The sequence below is a fragment of the Protopterus annectens genome, chromosome 17.part0, assembly GCF_019279795.1.
Source record: "Protopterus annectens isolate FY-2018-M chromosome 17.part0, PAN1.0, whole genome shotgun sequence".
In the NCBI taxonomy this organism is placed as follows: domain Eukaryota; kingdom Metazoa; phylum Chordata; order Ceratodontiformes; family Protopteridae; genus Protopterus; species Protopterus annectens.
The window spans coordinates 393,838,930-393,859,171 of NC_056751.1; positions in this window are offsets into that span (position 1 = coordinate 393,838,930).

A 20,242-nucleotide genomic window follows, 5' to 3' on the forward strand; every position below is an offset into this window, starting at 1 on the left:
TATGGGTAGTACCATTGGTTCTAAGACTCTATTTAAATATTTTCAGATAAAGAAGTAATTATATTCAAAACTGTACAACTGACAATAGAAGTGATTCAGGTGTACTACAAATACCTTGTTATTCAACATACAATATCTACTTACTAAATTAATGTTTTTGTTACCATTGCATGCTTTGTATGTGCTGTAAGTATACAAGGGATTTAAAAAATGTTCCAAGACATCAGTTCAGAACTTATTATATCAGTAAAATCATCAGTAGCAGGCATCCACAATGCAGATAAGATCACCATGATAAAAGATACATGTCCACAATATCAAATAATGCAAAAGAATTGAAGCAACACTACATAGTAGCCAACATCACATAGAGCAGCCTGTAGCAGGAGTCATAGGAGAAAAAAGCACATGCACAGGGTTTGTGACCCCAGCTGTTCTTTAATTTGTGGGGTTTGTTTTTCATAATGATAAAACTCATGATTGCAGGTCTCAGAATTAGAATAGGGAACCAATGCCCATGACTGTATGGCAGGTGGATGCCACTGATATAGGTATAATTGGAAGTTTGGTTCTTCACATGGCATGTTAAGGTTACAGTAGCAGGCATTGAATGCAGTCAAAATGTTCCAGCACAAGATGGAAGGTAGTGAAAAATGCATGTCACACATATCCAAAAGGTGTAGCACATTCAGCTGAGGAAACCAACCACCTGAGAATTACAGCATAACATATGAATGCCACAGCAGACCACCTCCTGAAATAGTTAAATCCACACACAAAGGGCATATTCACAGACAACAAAGACCAGGCATAAGCTGTGCACCATTAACATTATCAACAATGAGAATGCAAAATATACATGTTCATGTAACCCATTGCAACCCTGCATAAAGTCAGCAAAAGCCTTTTGTACATAGCACTGTGACGCTGACCACATATACATACTACTGAAAATATCTCAACAAATGAAGTCTCTAAATGTCCATTGAGAGGTACATCTTGACTGGAAATTTACAGTGTGGCCACCAGTACACAGTCTTCTCCAAACATCAAAATCAACTGACTAGTAAGAGCAGTAACATCTGGGTTTTTTCCACATCTGTTTGTGTAGTTGTAAATGTATACCAGTGGCAGTAAACCCTTAATGTGAGAGAATATACCTATATTACAGAAGGAAACAAGGTACATTCATATAAATATTTTAGAATGAAGAACAGCTCTTGAAACTGCATACATATAGAAGCAAGAGAGTCTATAGATGTCTTTGTGCAATCTGTACCCATAATGAAATAATCTCTCCAAAATGATAAACATAATACTCCTGCAAGATCACTGACTCCTAAAATGCTGGCCTATTTGTGCACACCAACATACAGAAGATCTGCACGGTCTTTTCACTGAATTTGTTTAAACCTTACTTCTGTTTATCTGTGTATCTACTTACCACTTATTTACTTAATTATATATTTATTTATCTAGCTAGCATTTCTAACTTGGGAGTATGCTGATCTGTAGATCCTTTTCAGTCATGTCATGAGCCACAATCTAAAGATACCAAGAGTACAAATTACAGGACATGGAGCTAATTAGATTGAGTAGATGAATTTTGCTAATAATTAAAACTTAAAACTTAAAAAAAAAAAAAAGACTAGGAAAATCACACATTACCACTTGGCAAGCAAAACAAAAGTCAGCAAAACACAGACTCTAGCTCCATGTTATAAGCAACAGTGTTGGAATTCATTCTTTAAAGTAAATTGAACTACATGTGTAGAGAACATTTTCTAGACAATAGTACATTTGCTTTTTCTCAAGAACTAAGGTACCTAATAATTTTCCTAATATTCTCCAGTATTCTGTTTTTCTTATTTATACTACATTAAAAATGTGACACTTTTTCCTCTGCCTTTACAGCACATTTGTTTCTTTACTGCCTAACTTTCCTTAGAAAACATCAAAATATTTGCCAATTTGCTTTGTCACTTTTCCTTTTTTTGCTGTACCTAAAGGTTCAAGAGCATTTTGAACCACCTTCTTGCCCTGTCTTTCCTTACATTCTGCTTTTCCAAATGTTTATTTTCTCATTTTATTTTCTCTTTGTCACCCTTTATTGCAACCACAATATCCTCATACATAAGCAATCTTTTCATAATATCTTCATATCATATTCTATTCTTATTTCTTTCCTACCTCCATTAACATTTCTCTCTGAAAATTCCTTTCCAGTCATTCTTTTTTGTTCCTTTCCCCAAGACTAATTGTATAGTCCTTGTTTCTAAATTCATGATGTTGGCAGCTTTTTCTTTCATCTTAAAAACATTGTTACCAAATTTCACTAGAACTCAAATGAAGGGACATCAACATGTCCTCTCCCCCTAAGACAGGATCCTCCCATCCTCTTTGCCAACTCTGTCAAGCAGCTGTGATGCTAATTGAACCTAGGTCACCTGGGTCATAGTCAGGGCTTTATCCCTTTATGCCATTGGAGTGGCTGTGGCTGCAAGTAATAAAGTTCCACTCCTCTGATCACCTGACTTGGGAATTCACAGCTATTGTTTACCTGTTGATAATAAGGGCAGCCATGGTGGTGCAGTGGTTAGCATTGTCGCCTCACAGCAAGAGGTTCTCTGGTTTGATCCTCGGCTGGGGTGCCTTCTGTGCGGAGTCTGTATGTCCTCCCTGTGGTCACGTGGGTTTTCTCCAGGTGCTCCGGTTTCCTCCCACATCCCAAAGACATGCTGCAGGTGGATTGGACACTCTCAAATTGGCCCTAGGTGTGAGTGGATGTGTGTGGACCTTCTGTGGAAGGTTGGGCGCCGGGCTGGCAACTCAACACTGTAAAACTCCACTGCCAATCATAAGCGGACAGGTGATCCGCTGTGGCGACCCCTAACCGGGAAAAGCTGAAAGAAGAAGAAGTTTACCTGTTGATAATAAGCCAAGTAATTATAAACACAAATGGCAGTGAGCAGTATAGCAGTCTGGCCAATAAGAGATAGATGCCTGCAGTGGGTCAATGTACAGCAATAAATACACCATTAAAAGTTAATAGGTAGACAGATGACGGAGTGAATAATTAAATACTTAAGGAAGAATGAACTAAGAAACAGTTAGTTAAATTTTGCAGAGAAATGTTAACTTGAACAGAGAAAACAGAAAATAGCAATATGAACTAATATAAGAAGGAAAGGCCTGCGTCTACAGATAAACATTCTTCTAGCTATCTCTTCACTAAATGAATTACTGAAACAAGGCTGCAGAAAACATGGTGCACAGTGACATACATGCAGGGAGCAAACTCTTAGGTCTGTATACCTCAGGCTCTGGGGTAGCTCTCCCTCACTGTCTTTTCTGTTATTTCACTTGTTTGATTTATATTCTTTTACAGAGACCACATATACATTTAACTAAACTTCATAACACCCATGCAAACGGAACTGAAAGTTCAACTGCTGAATCCCTGGCACTGTGCAGACACATCCACGGAATGGAGTTTCACATTCACTTTAGTTTGTTTTTCTGCTTTTTTTGATATTTCCATAACATAATTTTCTAATTGCATATTACCAAATTTTTATTTTTCTAGCCTTGGTATATTTCAGATTTTGCAATCACATGACAGAAAACTGTTTCTGCTTCTCATGTCTGCTACATTTCAGATACAGAAAGCAGTTGCAAACTTCAGTTGTGAACTTCATATATGCTACATAGAAAAAAGTCACGTTTTCATATCTTTTTCATGCCACTGAAAGACACGCATTGCAGAATCAGTCACATATTTTAGTTTACCTGCTGCAGATTTTATAAGCTTTAAGTGCAGCTCAGAAATTTGTTATAGTTTGATTCAGAAAACAATTGCAAATTTATTCTCAAATATCATCATGATAATATGGCATTCAGGATCTCAAGATCTAAACATCTTGCACCAAAGTTTTACCACTTCAACACTGTCTTCACTTATCTAGCATATAGCGCTAAAACTATGAATAGCCAGTGACCCTCATTCTGTTTTTTTTTTTTTGGTTTGATTGTTGTAAATGTCCACTTGCAATTGCATAACCAAATAGTCACTTCTGCAAACTAGGGATCCTGGGTTACTTCTGTAAACAGGTTACTTAGGCAAGGTCATCTTGCTAAGTTAATAAAATATATTACTGTTGACTTAACCTGTTGCACTGTGATGCTTATGCGTTCCACAGAGAAACATTATGTAACTTGTCACTTGGAAGACTCAGCTGGTGTTACACTTAAGGGCTAGTTAACAACAGCACCATATTTTTAGAAATTGAACTGTGAGGTTGGAATGCAATGCTTTCTAAGGCAAATATCTCAATTGGTTTAAGCAAGAGCACCAAACATTTTGTAATGTTGACATTTTGCAGAACACAAATTCAAAAATGATTCAGAACCCTCCTGGGCAGTACACTTTCTGCTGTGTGCACGAGTTTGTGCCTGTTCATATCTATCTGTAGAATTTCAGGGTGTGATAATTCAGAAATGGTACGAGGTACTACTAGCAGTAAAAATGGTGTTTTGTCTGGTTCAAAAATTTAGTTGAAGTTGTAGTAAATGTGACGGGAACCATTCCCAGTGTACACATGAGGACTGATTCAGAATGTTGGCATTACAATGCTGAGCAAAATGAGCTAAAATGCTGAAATTTATTTGCATCAGCAATTCACAAAGTAGACTCTTAGGAGCCTTGCACAAAAAAATTAACAGTCAAGGGATCTAATGAGCTGTGCTAGGTCATAAATGACTTAGTATGAGTGGTTAGCATAGCGGTATTTTGCAGAGTGAGCCACTCCTCCAGTATCCTGCACTGAAGTGATATACTAGGTGTCCAGCTAGAAGGGCACAGAGTATGGCCATGAAAAGTTATTTTAGTCCAGAGATAAATATTACTGAAATATGAGTCTTGAGAACAGCTGTAACTCACTGGAGCAACAAAAACTTCAGATTATTTTAATAGCAGTTTGTGCACAAGGCATCTGTTCTGCATCTGCAGCATTGGAGTGTAACATTGAGGTACAGAGAAGCCAGACTTGCAACCCCGCATTACATTCTGTAGTTGAACCAATCACCACATTCTCCTTGCCCCAATTCAAAACATCCCTAAAAATGTACATGAGCAGTGACTGGCTCTGCCCATGTCTAAACCCTGACTAACCCAATCACAAATCAGAATAAGCAAAATAAACTCAGCCATGACCAGTTCTATACCCTGACTAACCTATTTAATACCAGGACAAAGGTAACCCAAACTTAGCTCACAGAGGTATATACCCTTATATCTTCTCTCCCCATCCTCACAACACACAATTTCCTCAACCATTAGATCTCTTTTATCCCACCATCAGGAAGAGAAGTCACTTTTCTGCCCACACTAAATTACTTCCTTCTTACCTACCTCCATTCGATTAGCTATCATCCTTACCTTCTATCTGAAAAGCATTCTCTTTGTTACACACTGCTCAGACGTAATTGTTATTTCTGTATACCTAATCCATCTACCAACAATGACAGCTTTTGTCTAAATGATTATTTCTAACTACATGTAACCTTGACTATTACCTGTCACTGATGTTGTTAAATGTTTATAGACTTCTCTGTAACCACAATTTGTAATGTAAATTAATTTCAATGTAGAACTTTTCTCCCCAGGCCTCCGCTGAAAATGGATATGTATCCAGTTGGACTTTTCCCGGTTAACAAATATAAAATAATAAAATAAAATAAAATAGTTGTGAAGCAGGTGTTGTAGTAGTTATTCTATTAAGTGAAAAAATTCTACTCTTGCCTCCAAATGTAAGCTTAGCTCCTACAGTTTTTAAATCTTTGCCAGCTGCTGTACCATGTGTTTAGTTTTAAATGCATCTAAGTGAAAGATTTTCTGAATGTGAACAGCAAAGTTTGATTGCCCCTCCCCTGATCGTCATAGGCTACAATGGAGTTTGACCCAAATCTTTTTTTCTGACTGACTTTGCAAGTAGTGTTGCTTTTGACAATGTTGTATAACTGCTGTTTGAAGTTTGCTTTCACATTTTTGGGGGTGCTGTCATCCATGATGGTGCATTTTAGAGTAGGATTTAATTTTGTAAAAAGTGGGCAATGTCTCAGTCACCTAATAATTTTTGGAAATCTGAGGATTCCATTTTCTAGTAACAGAGCCTGAACAGAAGGAAATCAGGAAATCTGATGCAGGTTTCATGAGTAATGATATTTGCAACCATGAACCCTCATTGTTTAACTTTGCCTTCAGATACCAATACAAAAAGCACTGCAAGTGCATTGAAATCACTTGATAGTGCAGTTATGATACCTGTCTATTGCATATGGATCATGTCGGTCCTTAGGACCAGTAGGACGCAAATGTGAGTGTGTGTGTTCCAATGTTCTGTAATATTTCTGTATGTTACTATTTGTTATTCCTTGATTATCAAGAATATTGTTCAAAACAAAGACCAGATTTCAGAAGAGTCCTGAGGAAAAAATCTCTGCAGCATACTGACAAAATATAAAGCAAACCAAAGGCAGAACATGACCATTACAGCTTTTGCATGCATTTAGATAATCTACTTAGTATTAGTATATAAGATTTTTTTTAACAAATACACTCGTAGAAGGAAAGTAATACAAGAGAGAGCATTTACAAGCCTTCACACTCTATTGTTTCATCTACATATACATTTAACAAAAACACTGCATTTAAACTAACCATTAGTTAGTAGTATACCAGGAAACAAAGGGGTTTATAGAGCCTGAGTAGCAGATAAAAGTACTTTACAAAAGAAAAACAGACATTTTTGTTAGACGTTGGCAGCAGTATTAATACAAAGGTCAGCTCAAAATGCTTACATGCTAGAAGCTCACTACACACTTGCTTGAAAATGTTTTGTCATTTGTCTTTTCGGCTTTTCCCGGTTAGGGGTCACCACAGTGGAACTCCGCTCCGTTAATGATTGCCAGTAGATTTTTATGGTGCCGAGTTGTCAGCCTGATGCCCAACCTTCAGCGAAGACATGCCCATTTACAAGTGCTTAAACTCCCACTAGCCAGATCTCTTATAACTACTTAGCCCTCCCATTATTTGATCCTGTAAAACTCTATAGTCCTAGCAGAGCCTAACTCTACCATAAAACTCCCATCTAGCTCCTAACCTCAGTCCTTGGTTCTTAAACCTAAAAGTCCCTTCCTACTCTCTTAACCTTAAAGTCCCTTCCTGCTCCCTAAACCTAAAACTGCTTTCCTACTCCATAAATCTAAAACTCCCTTCCTGCTTAGTAACCGTAACACTCCCTTTCCTCTGTTTAAACCTTAAACTTTCTTCAAGCTTCCAAAGCTAAAAACTTCTGCACTTCCTATACCTACCCCCCACCCTCAGTTGCTGAATACAGAATAATGTGCTTGGATAAGGTTCCCTCCATCCCCTCCCTACAGTTGTGACATTTAGAAAAATGTGCTTGGGTAAGGTGTCCCCAACCCCCCACACACACACACAGTTGCTGCATTTAGAATAATATTCTTGGGTCAGGTGCCCTCCTTTCCCTCCCCACAACTGCCTCATTTAAAATAATGTGCTTGGGTAAGATGCCCTCCACTCCCCCCCACATTTGTTGCATTTAGAATGTGTGTGGGTAAGGTGCCCTCCTCTCCCACAGTTGTGGCATTTAGAATAATGTGCTTGGGTAAGGTGTCTTCCTCTCCTTTCCCACAGTTGCTATATTTATAATAATGTTCTTGGGTAACGTGCCCTCTACCCCCTTCCCATGGTTGTGGCATTTAGAATAATGTGTTTGGGTAAGGTACTCTCCCCTCCCTCCCCACAGTTGCCTCATTTAGAATAATGTGCTTGTGTAAGGTGCCCTCCCCCTCCCTTCCCACAGTTTTGGCATTTAGAATAATGTGCTTGGGTAAGGAGCCCCCTTCCCCAGCTGCTGCATTTAGGATAATGTGCTTGGTAAAGTGCCCTCCTCTTCCTCCCCACAGTTGCAGCATTTAGAATAATGTGCTTGGGTAAGGTGCAGTAGCTAACCCAAACTCATATTCTAGCATGAGCTGCAGCCTAGTCACTGGTTTCATGTTTTTAAAGTGCTTAGGAGTCAGTTACTTGTAGCAGAGCATTAATACCCTGATAGCAGTTATCTCTCTCTCTCTCTATATATATATATATATATATATATATATATATATATATATATATATAAAGTTATATATATTATATATATGCTCAAATGAAAATACTGCACAAAGGCAACATTCACACTTGAACTGTTTTATTCTACTTTTTTCTTGGTTCTAACAAACCTATTTTAAACACTTTCAAATGTATGGATTATGAGGGGAAAAAAGCAGCTGCCAATGTATGGATAATAGCATTACATTAATGGCTTCAGCATGTTGCTAGGATACATCATGATAATGTCAATTAGGCAATTAACTATACATTGCTAGCCATTACCTCTTATGGAGTTGTACCATTGTAACCATATAGCAGCATTATTAGTGACATACAGACAATAAACGTCTGAACATTAAACCTTCTGAAAATTGAACTAAACCTAGAAATCAAATTTGTTGTAATGCAGCAACAGCAACATTTATTCATTTGTGCGTGTATGCATGTATATTGTTATGCTTATTGACATATTGTACACCCTTGGTAAGATAACTGCAATGGAAAATAGTACCTTAGAATGTCCCAGAGATACCCTGATTACATTTTTTTATTAGCTTACTGATTTAATTGCTTTTACGTGTTTTCATGTTTCTTTTCTTTACTTTGTGTAGACAAAATGCCTGACATGAATTGGCTGATAATTTTTTATCTGCGGCACAGTGACAATGGGAAAAGTCACACAATGACGTAATGTTAGAGAAGTGTGGTGGGCGATGATTCCTAACACAGTGACAATGGGAAAAGTCACACAATGACGTAATGTTAGAGAAGTGTGGTGGACGATGACTCCTAACACAGTGACAATGGGAAAAGTCACACAATGATGTAATGTTAGAGAGGTGTGGTGGACGATGACTCCTAACACTGATGGGGGGGGCTCAGACTTCCAACTGGGACTGCTCGTTTTGGTATTTTTCTTTTTGCTAGTAAAAGTGAATCTTGCAGCTTTGATGATAGCTTTAGTGGGATTTAGCAATGGCATGGGCAAAAAAAGGTCATGATTCAGGAACTAGACTTAGTCATCTCATTTACCTTTTCACAAAGCTCTGCACAATGCATGATCACTGTGCAAGATTCAACAGTAGATGAAATACTAACTATTGAATGCAAACTTGTGCAACATTTCAGGAATACTGTACGAGAATATGTGATTCTTCAGTTACTATTCTGGTGTGTCAGAGTTGTGGACGTGTGCATTCTATTAGTATGATATGATAGTATTAGAAGCTGCCAGTATTATATTGTATGGAAAAGAACACAAATCCACACTACGATATTGACAGCATATTATGCTATCCTACCATGCTATCAGAATTCCTGCACCTTACAAGTTGTTACACTTTGCATCACAACAAACAACAGGGTTTCCTCTTAGTTAAACTTTTACAGGTTTATTCCTTATTTTCTTCCATTTCTTATATAGGAAAGATGGTTGAGTAGTTTTTATACAGCACACAAAAGAGGAGTTTAGTACTTATATGCAGCATTGTTTTCAGGCTGCTGCTCAACTTAATATTTTTTCTTTTGTGACATATATGCCACTTAGGTATTTTGATGCACATCTTGTGGAATAGGTAGCATGCATCTACACACCTTTTCTTTGCTTGCTCACTATAACAATGTCTTTATTTTAAGTGCATAGGCACATGATTCATCTTAATGTTCTTATGCTGCACTTTAAGGAATACATCTGTAGATAAGGTTAACTATACATGCAGTGAAACAAAATTACATTGTATTTTACTAAATCATAATGCCTTATATCAGTAGACAATTTCTGAATAAAATATGTTTGAGTTCTGTGCCTCTTTTAGGATTCTGTTTGCCAATATACTATCTCATGCCTTGTACTAGTGTTCAGGATCACACTAATGAAAAAACAAGAAATTAAACAAGTCTAAGGCATATAAATCGATGTTATGCCTCAGTACCATTTCCAGAAGAATCTGTGCAAATACTGTTACCCACATTTGACCAACCCTGATCAATATGGTAAAGAAATGCAAAACAAAGTCTGACTAGCACTGTGGTTTAAGAATAGATCAGATTTCAGAGTTCTGTACCATTTCTAAAACCTTCATATAAATATTCTCTTGCTTGTATTTCACCATTGATGACAGTACATTAATGACAGTGTTACTGACCAGTCAGTTCTATAATTCTGTATCAAGTGTGCTAGTTTCAAAGGTGTATATTAAGCTATATGTTGAGTAGGTCTTTAAGGAGACTAGCATATGGAATTTCTACTACTTGGTCCAGCTATCCATAGGAGTCAGACCAGATATAAATGTACAGACCCATATCCACTTGTCCAGGCTGTATTTAAAGAAAGTTATGGAGATACTTTGATATGCAGAAAGAGCTTATTCCATAGGTTGGAGGTCAATCCTTTGAGAGAGTTGTCTTTCTCACAGTAGGTTCAGTTAATATTACAATATAAATATAGATCCCCTCAGTGGGTAGTGGCGATATCCATTTATGATCATGTAAAAGGTCAAATGGAAGAATGTCATTTGCCTGTCATGGTATTAGAAACCCAAAAGAAATGGAGAAATTAGAGGGTCTTTTGCAACTTTATAAATAAAGCAGAGATCACTATATAGGTGTCTGTAGGAGATAGGACATGTATATGTTCTGTGTACATTAGGGAGCTCGTATGGAATTAAGATATTTAGAAAAAGGTAGGAACAAAGTACATAAGAAAAAATGGGAACTGGGGGAACAGTAGATACAGGGGAGACATGAGGTTTAAAAGAAGGCAGGACTTAAATGAGTTATGTAATGTTTGACCGAAAATGATTGGGTAGATTAGAAGTGATGTATAATGTTTGCAACTGGGAGTGTCAGTATGGTTTGGGATGGAAAATGTGACTAGGATTGTGTTGGTGTGGTTTGTTTTCATTTATATAAATGTATGATTGCTTATGTCTTAATTGATGGTTTAATAAAGATGTTTCTTTTAAAAAAAAGGGGGGGCAGGAATTGAATAATTTATGTAATGTTACTTAGGTTACATGATATATAGCAATACATGTGAAGCATATAATGTTTGTTAATTTTAACTTGTTAATATAGTTTGATTACTATTATATAAATGTAAATGTGCCTATGTGACAAGTGATAATTCAATAAAGGTGCTTAAAAAAAAAGGGGATCATCATATTTAGTATGTGTCTCATTAAGAAGAAATATGTCCTTTGACCTGGAATATTTGCCTTTAGTTAGTAATTGCACTAGGAAGAAGGATTTCCTAACAATAGTTGAGACATTGTGGTCAGACTAAAGTTCATTGTCCATGAACTTGTCTGCAGAGAACAATACTGCATTTTGCTACATAAAGACTGACTATGGTGCAGGTACCTGGAGGGTTAGGCCTTTTTGGAGGATATGAATGTGAATATCATCTGGCCAGGTGATGACAATTCCAAGTTTGCAATCATCAGCAAACTTAGTCAGCCAAAAACCCTTAACATTGGCTTGGACATCAGCAAAGCATACACAGAAGACAAGTGGTCCTGTAAGATATTACTGTTGACTCGGCTTTTTGAGAAAAACGAGACACCAACACTAAGTATGTAGGTCTTTCCTGAGAACTAGTTGGCTGTCTAACAAGTTAGATAAGGCTTAATTTAAATGGGTCTATTTTTCATAATACTGGAGTGTGGAATAGTGATAAAGGCTCATAGCACTCTTTATATAGTAATTCAAGTGGACACAGAGATAGTTTCACAGGTGTTACCCTTGGACGGAGTCAAAGCTAAAAATGGTCTATGTACCAGTAGTTTGACACACCACAATGTCAACAGCAAGAACGTTGACTGTAAAAGGTCAACATATGTGCTAGATCAACAGTCCCTGGATGAGGGAATATTCCCTTTCCCTAAGATTCTGCGAGCTTGGAGTTGGTATATATAATTAGCAAGAGGTGTGGAGGATGTGCAGCCCCCTCATTGGTGATGCAGGGGGCTTGCCACCCTGCAAAAAAAGATATTTTGTTTTTTGTTGGTTGCATGCAATGAGGGTTTTCATGCCCATGTGCAATTGAATGTCCATGTTTCCATTGTGCTTGTTGGCACTTTGGTGTGTCGACAGGATGTAGCAGTCTCGTATATATAACATAAACGAGTGTGTATGTATGTCATAGATGGGTAGTTTGATAGCAAGATGGATGTAGTTGGCTTTAAGTATAATTTCAGAGTCCTGTAACATATCTGGAACCTTGTTGAGTAAATATTTCTGCCAGCTTCTTGTCAGTTATATACAACCTACACTCAGTGACATTTGTGAATATCCAGTTTTTATATTATTGGTACTTCTCCATGAAACTCAGAAGATTGCATCCTACTATATGTAAGTACACACACATTTCACAGAGCTGTTTGCATAAGAGTTGTGTCAACCTTATACCACAAATGCATAAAGTTAATGTGGCCTCTGCTTATACTCAGTGTGTTGTAGAAAACCTATTTATTTATTTACATTTGATAACTGGGTAGTCCAACTGGGACAGAAGCCCTTTTTCAAAAGAGACCCGGGGAGAAAAGCTCCAATTATGATTACATAATTATACATTTGTACATATGGTAATTACGACAGGAGTTCAAATGCAAGTTCCTTGACATTGTATCTAAAAGCATATAACAATGATAGTACCATAAGCTTATACTATTCATATAGACAAAACAAATATATATATATATATATATATATATATATATATATATATATATATATATATATATATATTCAAGATAAAAATATCACAAACTGAAGCTAAGAAGGGTCAATTGCCAAGAAATATTGACAGTATGTGGTGGAGAGATGGAAGATAGATAGTAAGGGGTTAAACTGTTTAGCCTGGTGAAGAACATGAGCAAAGCCTATGTTTGGTAAAATATTCCTTTAGTGACTGTTTAAATGAATGTGTATTATTGATGGACAGAATATGCTGAGGTAGAGAATTCCAGTGTTTGGCAATGATATGCAAGTATAAGGAGACGCTGTGAGAGTTTTGGGTTTTGTTGACCTTCAACAAAACTTTATCAGCAGACCTAAAAGACTTTAGGTTAGTGTAGGGTTGGACAAGATCAGATAGAGCTGGGTCATTGTCAGATTTGTATAAGACTGTATGGAGGGTTAGTAGCTGAGTCAGAGTAAGCAGGCGAGGGAGCTCTAACCAGTTCAGCTGGAGAAGGGCAGTGCAATGGTGAGATCCTTGAAACTGATTAGTGTCATGTGACAATTTCGTTATAGCAAGATTCAAGGCTATACAGTTCAGATTTGCAAAGACTGGTAAATATTTGTGAACAGTAAAACTGGGAAGATAAGAGTTGGGTTCTGGCTGTTGCGAGTCTGGCATGGTCAGTAAGATATGATTTAGCCCTATGGAGAGAACCTAGTTTGACATGAACCTTTTTAATTGTTAGTGCAAGGTGTTTGTCATACTTAAGTCCACTATTAATTGCGATACCAATAAGTCTTGTATGTTCAGCGGGTTCTCTGTTTGTGCCATTGGATGAGGAAATAGAGATAGGTGGTTGGTTGTTGGTGAGGTATTATAGAAGACCATAAGCTTGGTTTTATTGTGGTTGAGTATAAGTTGATGGGCTATTAAATAGTTTTCAGTATTGTGGAGGGCTGACTGAGTTTTTTCTTGGAGTTCCTTGATAGAGGGGGCAGAGCAGATTAGGGAAGCATCATCAGCATATTGTATGATTGAGGCTGGGTTTACTTGAGGAGTTTAGGTCATTGGTAAAAATTTTGAATAAAAGTGGGCAAAGAATAGATCCCTGTGGGACTCCTACACATATAGGGAGCTGGGGGAGAGTTTATTGTCCCATAAAGTGGCTTGTTTCCTATCTGACAGGTAGCTATGAAACTGGCTTAGGGCTTCAGAGCTGCAGTGGTACAAAGCCAATTTATTGAAGTATTTGATGAGATAGTGTCAGATGGTTTTGACATATCTAGGAAGGTAGCAGAGACTAGTTGTTTTTTGTTTTTGAGTTGATTTACGGTATTAGTAAAGCTAATTAGAGCTGTACTGGTGCTATGCCTACATCGAAAGCCATGTGTATTAGATAATAGATTTGACAGAAAGTGGTCTAAGATCTGTTTGTGTATACATTTTTCTAAGATTTTTGGCAAGTGGTGGCAAAATGGCTATGGGTCTGTAGTTGGATACATCAGTAGCGGGACTGCGTTTATGTAAGGGTATGATGCGATATATTTTCCAGAGGAGTGGTACATACTGTTCAGAGATTGAATGATTAATGAGAATAGATAAACCTAATTAAGGTTTATCTAATTAATAAACCCAATTATCTTCTGAATGATACCAGCAGCTTAAATGTAGCCTTGTTGAACGGGAAGGCAAATTTATTATTTAATGAGTTAGGACTCTAATTTGGGTGCACCATTACTTACCCCTAACCTAGATCTGGGTACAGATGAAGTTCACATCCCACATTCACAAGAGTATAAAATAATTTTTTTAAAAAAAAGGACAATTCTAACTCAGCACTGTAACTGTTATGTTTACAGCAGTGAATATAGCAAGATAAGTTCAAAATATCTTAATAATCAAAACAATAAGTATGGGAACCCTAACTGCACTATTATACATTAGAGGAAAGTACAGATTAGAGAAAGGGACCATGGAAATATTGTGAAGACAGTGGTCATCTGTTCTTTTTTTCCCCAAGTCAAAATACCATTTCTGTGTTGTAGATCATTTTCAGTTTTCCAGGAAATTTCCCTAACTTTTTCATCTAATTGACTCTATTATTGATAGAGTGGTAACCTCCTAACTAAAACAGGACAAAAGGATGCCAGTTGTCTGAATAGAGGAATATAGCAGGAACTCACCGTTCTTGATTTGATTATATGAACAAATCAGTTGTGAAGAAGGATTTACATGTAGAATAGAGGTTGGGGGGTTTAAACTTTTTTTCACAAAAATAGCTATTCTTTCTTGTTTGTATGTTTGCTCATATTCCATCCAGTTAATCCTTGTTCCTTGTCTCCTTAGTTAATCCCAGAAATAGTTTTTCCTTTCTCTTACCGCCTTTCTAATGCTGATGTCTCTATACTTAGTTGCTGTCTTCCCAGTCCAGTCAGCCATAGCAGGAATTTCCACACCTGCAATCCTTTACTCCTAGACACTTCTGCTAATACCTGATATATCGCTCTAAGGTGTGCTCTCCTTTCTTAGTTTCTTGTCATTACCCATACATTTAATCTCTGTATCTTTACATTGTTCCCTCCCTGCATCAGCATGTTGTCTTTCTATTTCAATTTGCATTTTTTGATTTGGATGCAATGCCCTAATCTTATTTGTGCTGCCCTATGATACTCCTTGGGGTGGGCAACTTCTTCTCCCTCTTCTTCATAGTGCCCTAGTCTATTATTGGCCTTATCACTTCCTGTATATATTTCATTATTCCTTTATATTTGATCCCAATATGTCCTTCCCAGGTCATAAAGACCTGTGTGGCATGTAATATTAGGGGAGAATAAACATTTTGCTGGCTTGAATGCCGTGGTCAGTGTTTATCCTAAGAATTCTCCATTTCATTAGCATATTAATTATCTTGGTCTTGATCTTTCAGGTTTTGCTGTGCTGAGTCACTGGTATTGCCTGCTAACCAGACTCTGGAATATTTCATTTTATTTTAAGCCCATAAGTGTGTGTATTCTTGCTGCAAATTATGTGAGAGGACATAGATTACACAATGACCTTTGTTTTCTCCATGTTTACCTTATTTTTGTATACCTTATTGTTTACCCAGTTAATTATAAACTCCTCAATATTTCAAATATCCTCAGCATATTTCTTTCCAGCCTTTTTATGTAAAGCATAATGTCATCCACAAATAGTGCACATTTTTCTTCCCTCTCACTCCATTTGTATTCTGTCTGATTTTGCACTAAAGGCTCAAGGTATGTAGCAAATATGAAGGGGAGAGTAGATATCACTGCTTAGTTCCAACTTTGATATTAATCTCCAGTGTGATTTTACCATTTAGATTTACCATTGTTATAATTTTACAAGTCTCTTGGACTAATCTATGAGGTCCTCAGGGAACCCCATTCTGTGGAATACTTTTAATAACTATCTCGTCTTTTAATTTCACCAAATCTTTTGGGTTTCTAAAACCATGATGGGAATGGACCCCATTCCTAAGTCAATGTATGATTAAAGTTCATGAAATTAGTATTGTTTCAGTCTTTGATGTCAGCCAAAAGTGTTCTTCGCAGCACCCGCAGTGTGCCCAGTGGATCTTAGTGAATGCTGTCTCAGCATCCAGTCCAATTAACAAGTTATCATTTTCATCTTCTTTTTCTATCGGATATGTATTTCGTATGTTATCAAATATTTGTTTCCTTTTTACAAAGCAATATTTGTCCATATTAATTAATTTTGGCGGTATCTCCAAAATCATATTGGCAAGAATAGCCATGATGACCTACAGATGTGGTTAAGTACTGAAGTAGGCCAATATGAGCCAAGGCGCTGCCACAAAATTACATTTCTTCTTTAAAAATGCAATCTGCATTTCTTCAAGGATTCATGAACATTTAAACGTTGGATTATTGGATTTTACCAGACCAGATGAGATAGGTGTGTGTGTGTGTGTGTGTGTGTGTGTGTGTGTGTGTGTGTGTGTGTGTGTGTGTGTGTGTGTGTGTGTGCGCGCACGTGTAATGCCCCAATTAGGGATGGCAAGTTGGTTAAATTAGTCAGGCTCAACACCTGTACCTTGATTACAGGTGACTAGAACCTGAATCCTCTGCACCAACTACCAAATTGTCATCAGCAGGTGCATTTTCAAAGAATGTTGAGTTTCACGAGGACTGTTGAGTTTGAAGAGACGTTTACTGTTGTTCATGCTAAGTCTGTTTTCAGTGTGTAACTGTTTTGTTTAGCAAATGTATATCATCATTATTTGTACTATAAAACTTGAAAGCAGTGTTAGTAGCACAACAGGTAACATATTTTCCTTTGGTGCAGTAGGCTGTGGGTTCTACACCCATGACATGTATATGGAGTGCTGATATTGCACTGCCCTTTAAGGAGGGATGGAGGTGCTCCACTTCTGAGTGTGCCCTCATTTGGATGAGATGTCTAGTAATTATGAACCTGTTGCTGATTTGAAAGCCATTCCCTATTGCAGTACTTGTGGTTGAAATGATCTGTAATGGGTAGCTTTGCCATTATTGGTTTATATGCTTTGTTTCATTGGTTAGTGGAACTGTACAAGGAATATAATTGAATACATTTAGGATGGTGCATCAAAGAACACATGCACATATGCATGGTCCTAAGAATGTGTGCAATAGGCCTATGGTTTGAAAACAACCCAAAGATAAACATAATCCGCTACTGTCCAGATGCATTTTCTTTGAATGTGGGTTTCAATGCCATTCCAATGAATGTGAGTTTCAAAAACAGAGAAGCTTACTGTTCAAGTCCCAAGTAATATGCCTTGTTTGTCCTGTTTCTGGCTCAACTTTAATATATATGTGTTTTCCCATCCAATAGGAATCAAGTCCTTTTATAATGGGTAAAGTACATTCTCAAAAGTGTAGATACAGTTAATATTGAAAAGATGCAGTCATCATTTCACAAGCAAGAAGGCATTAATTCTATGAGAAACAAAAAGTATATTCAAATATTTATTTATCGGCTTTCTTTTGTCTTTAATCTGTTTGAAAACATGTAGGCCGCAAAAAGACACTGCATATTCCTTTGGACTTCCTCATTATCTACACATATCTAATTGTGAGAAGTGCTGAAGAAAGGTGTTTAAGTGGCTCAGGTACATATTAGGCAGAAGGTCATATGTGGCTCCCATGAGCACAATCAGTCAAGGGCTAACACATTAAAAGGTAAACGTGTAGCTAAGATATGGTTAATTTTGATTCCATAACTGCTCACCTTAAGCATATAGTATGCTTGTAACATTACATAGAATTTTTTTTTCTTGACACACTGCAGATGTAATTGTTTTTTGTTTCATGTAATGTTGTAAGTTATAAGCACTAGTTTTATCTGATTTGGTCAGGAACTTTGTGTTGGTATTGTGCAGTATGCCATTGTAGCTGTTAATACAAATTGTTTCCTTTCCTTTTTCACGCTGTCCTTCCTAGTCCTGTCCAACTTCCTTCTTTAGTAAGTAACAATGTAATTAAGATATCTTTATGAAAGAAACATTGTAAAAAACAAATGCATGAATCATAAATGTAGAAATGCTGAGAATTGCTTGTTTGATCTATTTGTTTTTGACTTAATCTCCATGACTGAGCAATTTTTTAGAAAACTAATTTATGGTGTATAAGTTTGGTATCTTTATATGTTATAGGGAGTGCTTCATGTTACAGATTTATTAATTCAGAATTGGCAATAAGAGTTTATGTAGCATCTATAAAAAGTACCAATTTGAGAGAGCTGTTAAAACTTTTAATCATAATATATTTGCTTTATAGCATTCGTAAGAGCTGGGTGGAGGGAAAAATGTTTTCAATCAACTTCATTCTTAAGAATTAAGTTATTAATATTGTTAATTTAATTAAGCCTTGTGTATGATTTTGATCATCATACAACAGCAGGAACTTTGATAAGCATGTAATTACAGTTTAAGAAAATGTATTGTATTTGTTTACCAGCATAGACTGACTGGGCATGCAAAAGAGCTCAGAAGATGCCCAGGGAGAAAAATTCTAATATGTAACATAAGACAGAAATGTGCTCAACTGTTATACATAGTCTATAATCATAACAATAATCACATCAACTAAAACATAAATGGTTAGAGAAAAAAACAGTAAAAGTTAAATTCTGGTTACTTACTGCTGGAAGCCAGACAGTCCAAAACCAGCCCTTTACCCCAGGTATCTGATGAAGTTTTAAAGCTTGATAAATGAAAGTGCTTATACCCTTACTGTATTGTACTGCATTTCTTGGATTAAACCTGTGATTTACACTTTTACTGGATTGTATTGCACTTCTTGAACAACACTTGAAGTTTCTACAGCTTGGTTTTGGACTGTTTAGCTTCTAGCAGCAAGTATTTTAGTTTGTGATTTTGGAACTTTTTTTTGTGTGAATTCTGGTTACATTGTACTTACAGGGAGTTCAATAGCAGTGAATGAGTGCCAACATTGGTTTATTGTCTTCAACGTAAACAGAACAAAGTCAGCAAGTAGAACAAGTAGGAATACTATCTTAGTGAAAAGAAAGAAAAATAAAATGATGTACAGGTTGAGATATAACAGAAGCTGAGCAGTACAATTAACATCTGTTTTGTTCAGATATTAACTACTTTGATCCTCAATCTTTAGCAGCTAGAAAGAGATCTGATCAAATATGACATTTCTTCCCTTTTCTTCTCTTTATGACATAATGTTCAGGCTTAGAAATCTTTTTATTGAAACTGGAAAGCAGTTAAATTACAAGTACCTTTATTTAGTCATACTTTATTCTTTGACTTATTAAGCTGTGGAGGAGAAACATTATTTATTTATCCTTTGCTGAGCAGGTTTGTCCAACTAGATGACTAGCCTCATTTCAGGGAGCAGGAGGGCATCTGAGAAATTCTCCTACTCTTTTCAATAATTGCCATTGGATCTTTTACATCCACCTGAGCTACCCCAGCTTAGACAGACTGGGCCTTGGCTTAACATCTCATCTGAAAGCCTTAAAAATTTTTCACACTACTATGTGGGGCATATATTCTGACACTTAAGCACTTAAGTCTGCATTGTTAAATTTCAGATGTCACATTTTTTTGTCTTAAATATATACCTGGATCTTTGGCATATTTAAATAACAATAGTGCCGCAGCCTCCTCTCTTTCTAAGCATTGAAATTCATGTTGGCATCTCAGCCATTAGAAACCTACAGTCAGAAATGTATTTTTATGAATACTAGAGTCCAACAATTAGATAATGCCATATTTTACAGGGATCAGCAACCCAGATATTGACAGATGTTTTTTCCACCAAAAGAAAAATGCCATCTAAACAGAATAGATGTATGTTCATCATACTGATCACTACTGCAGT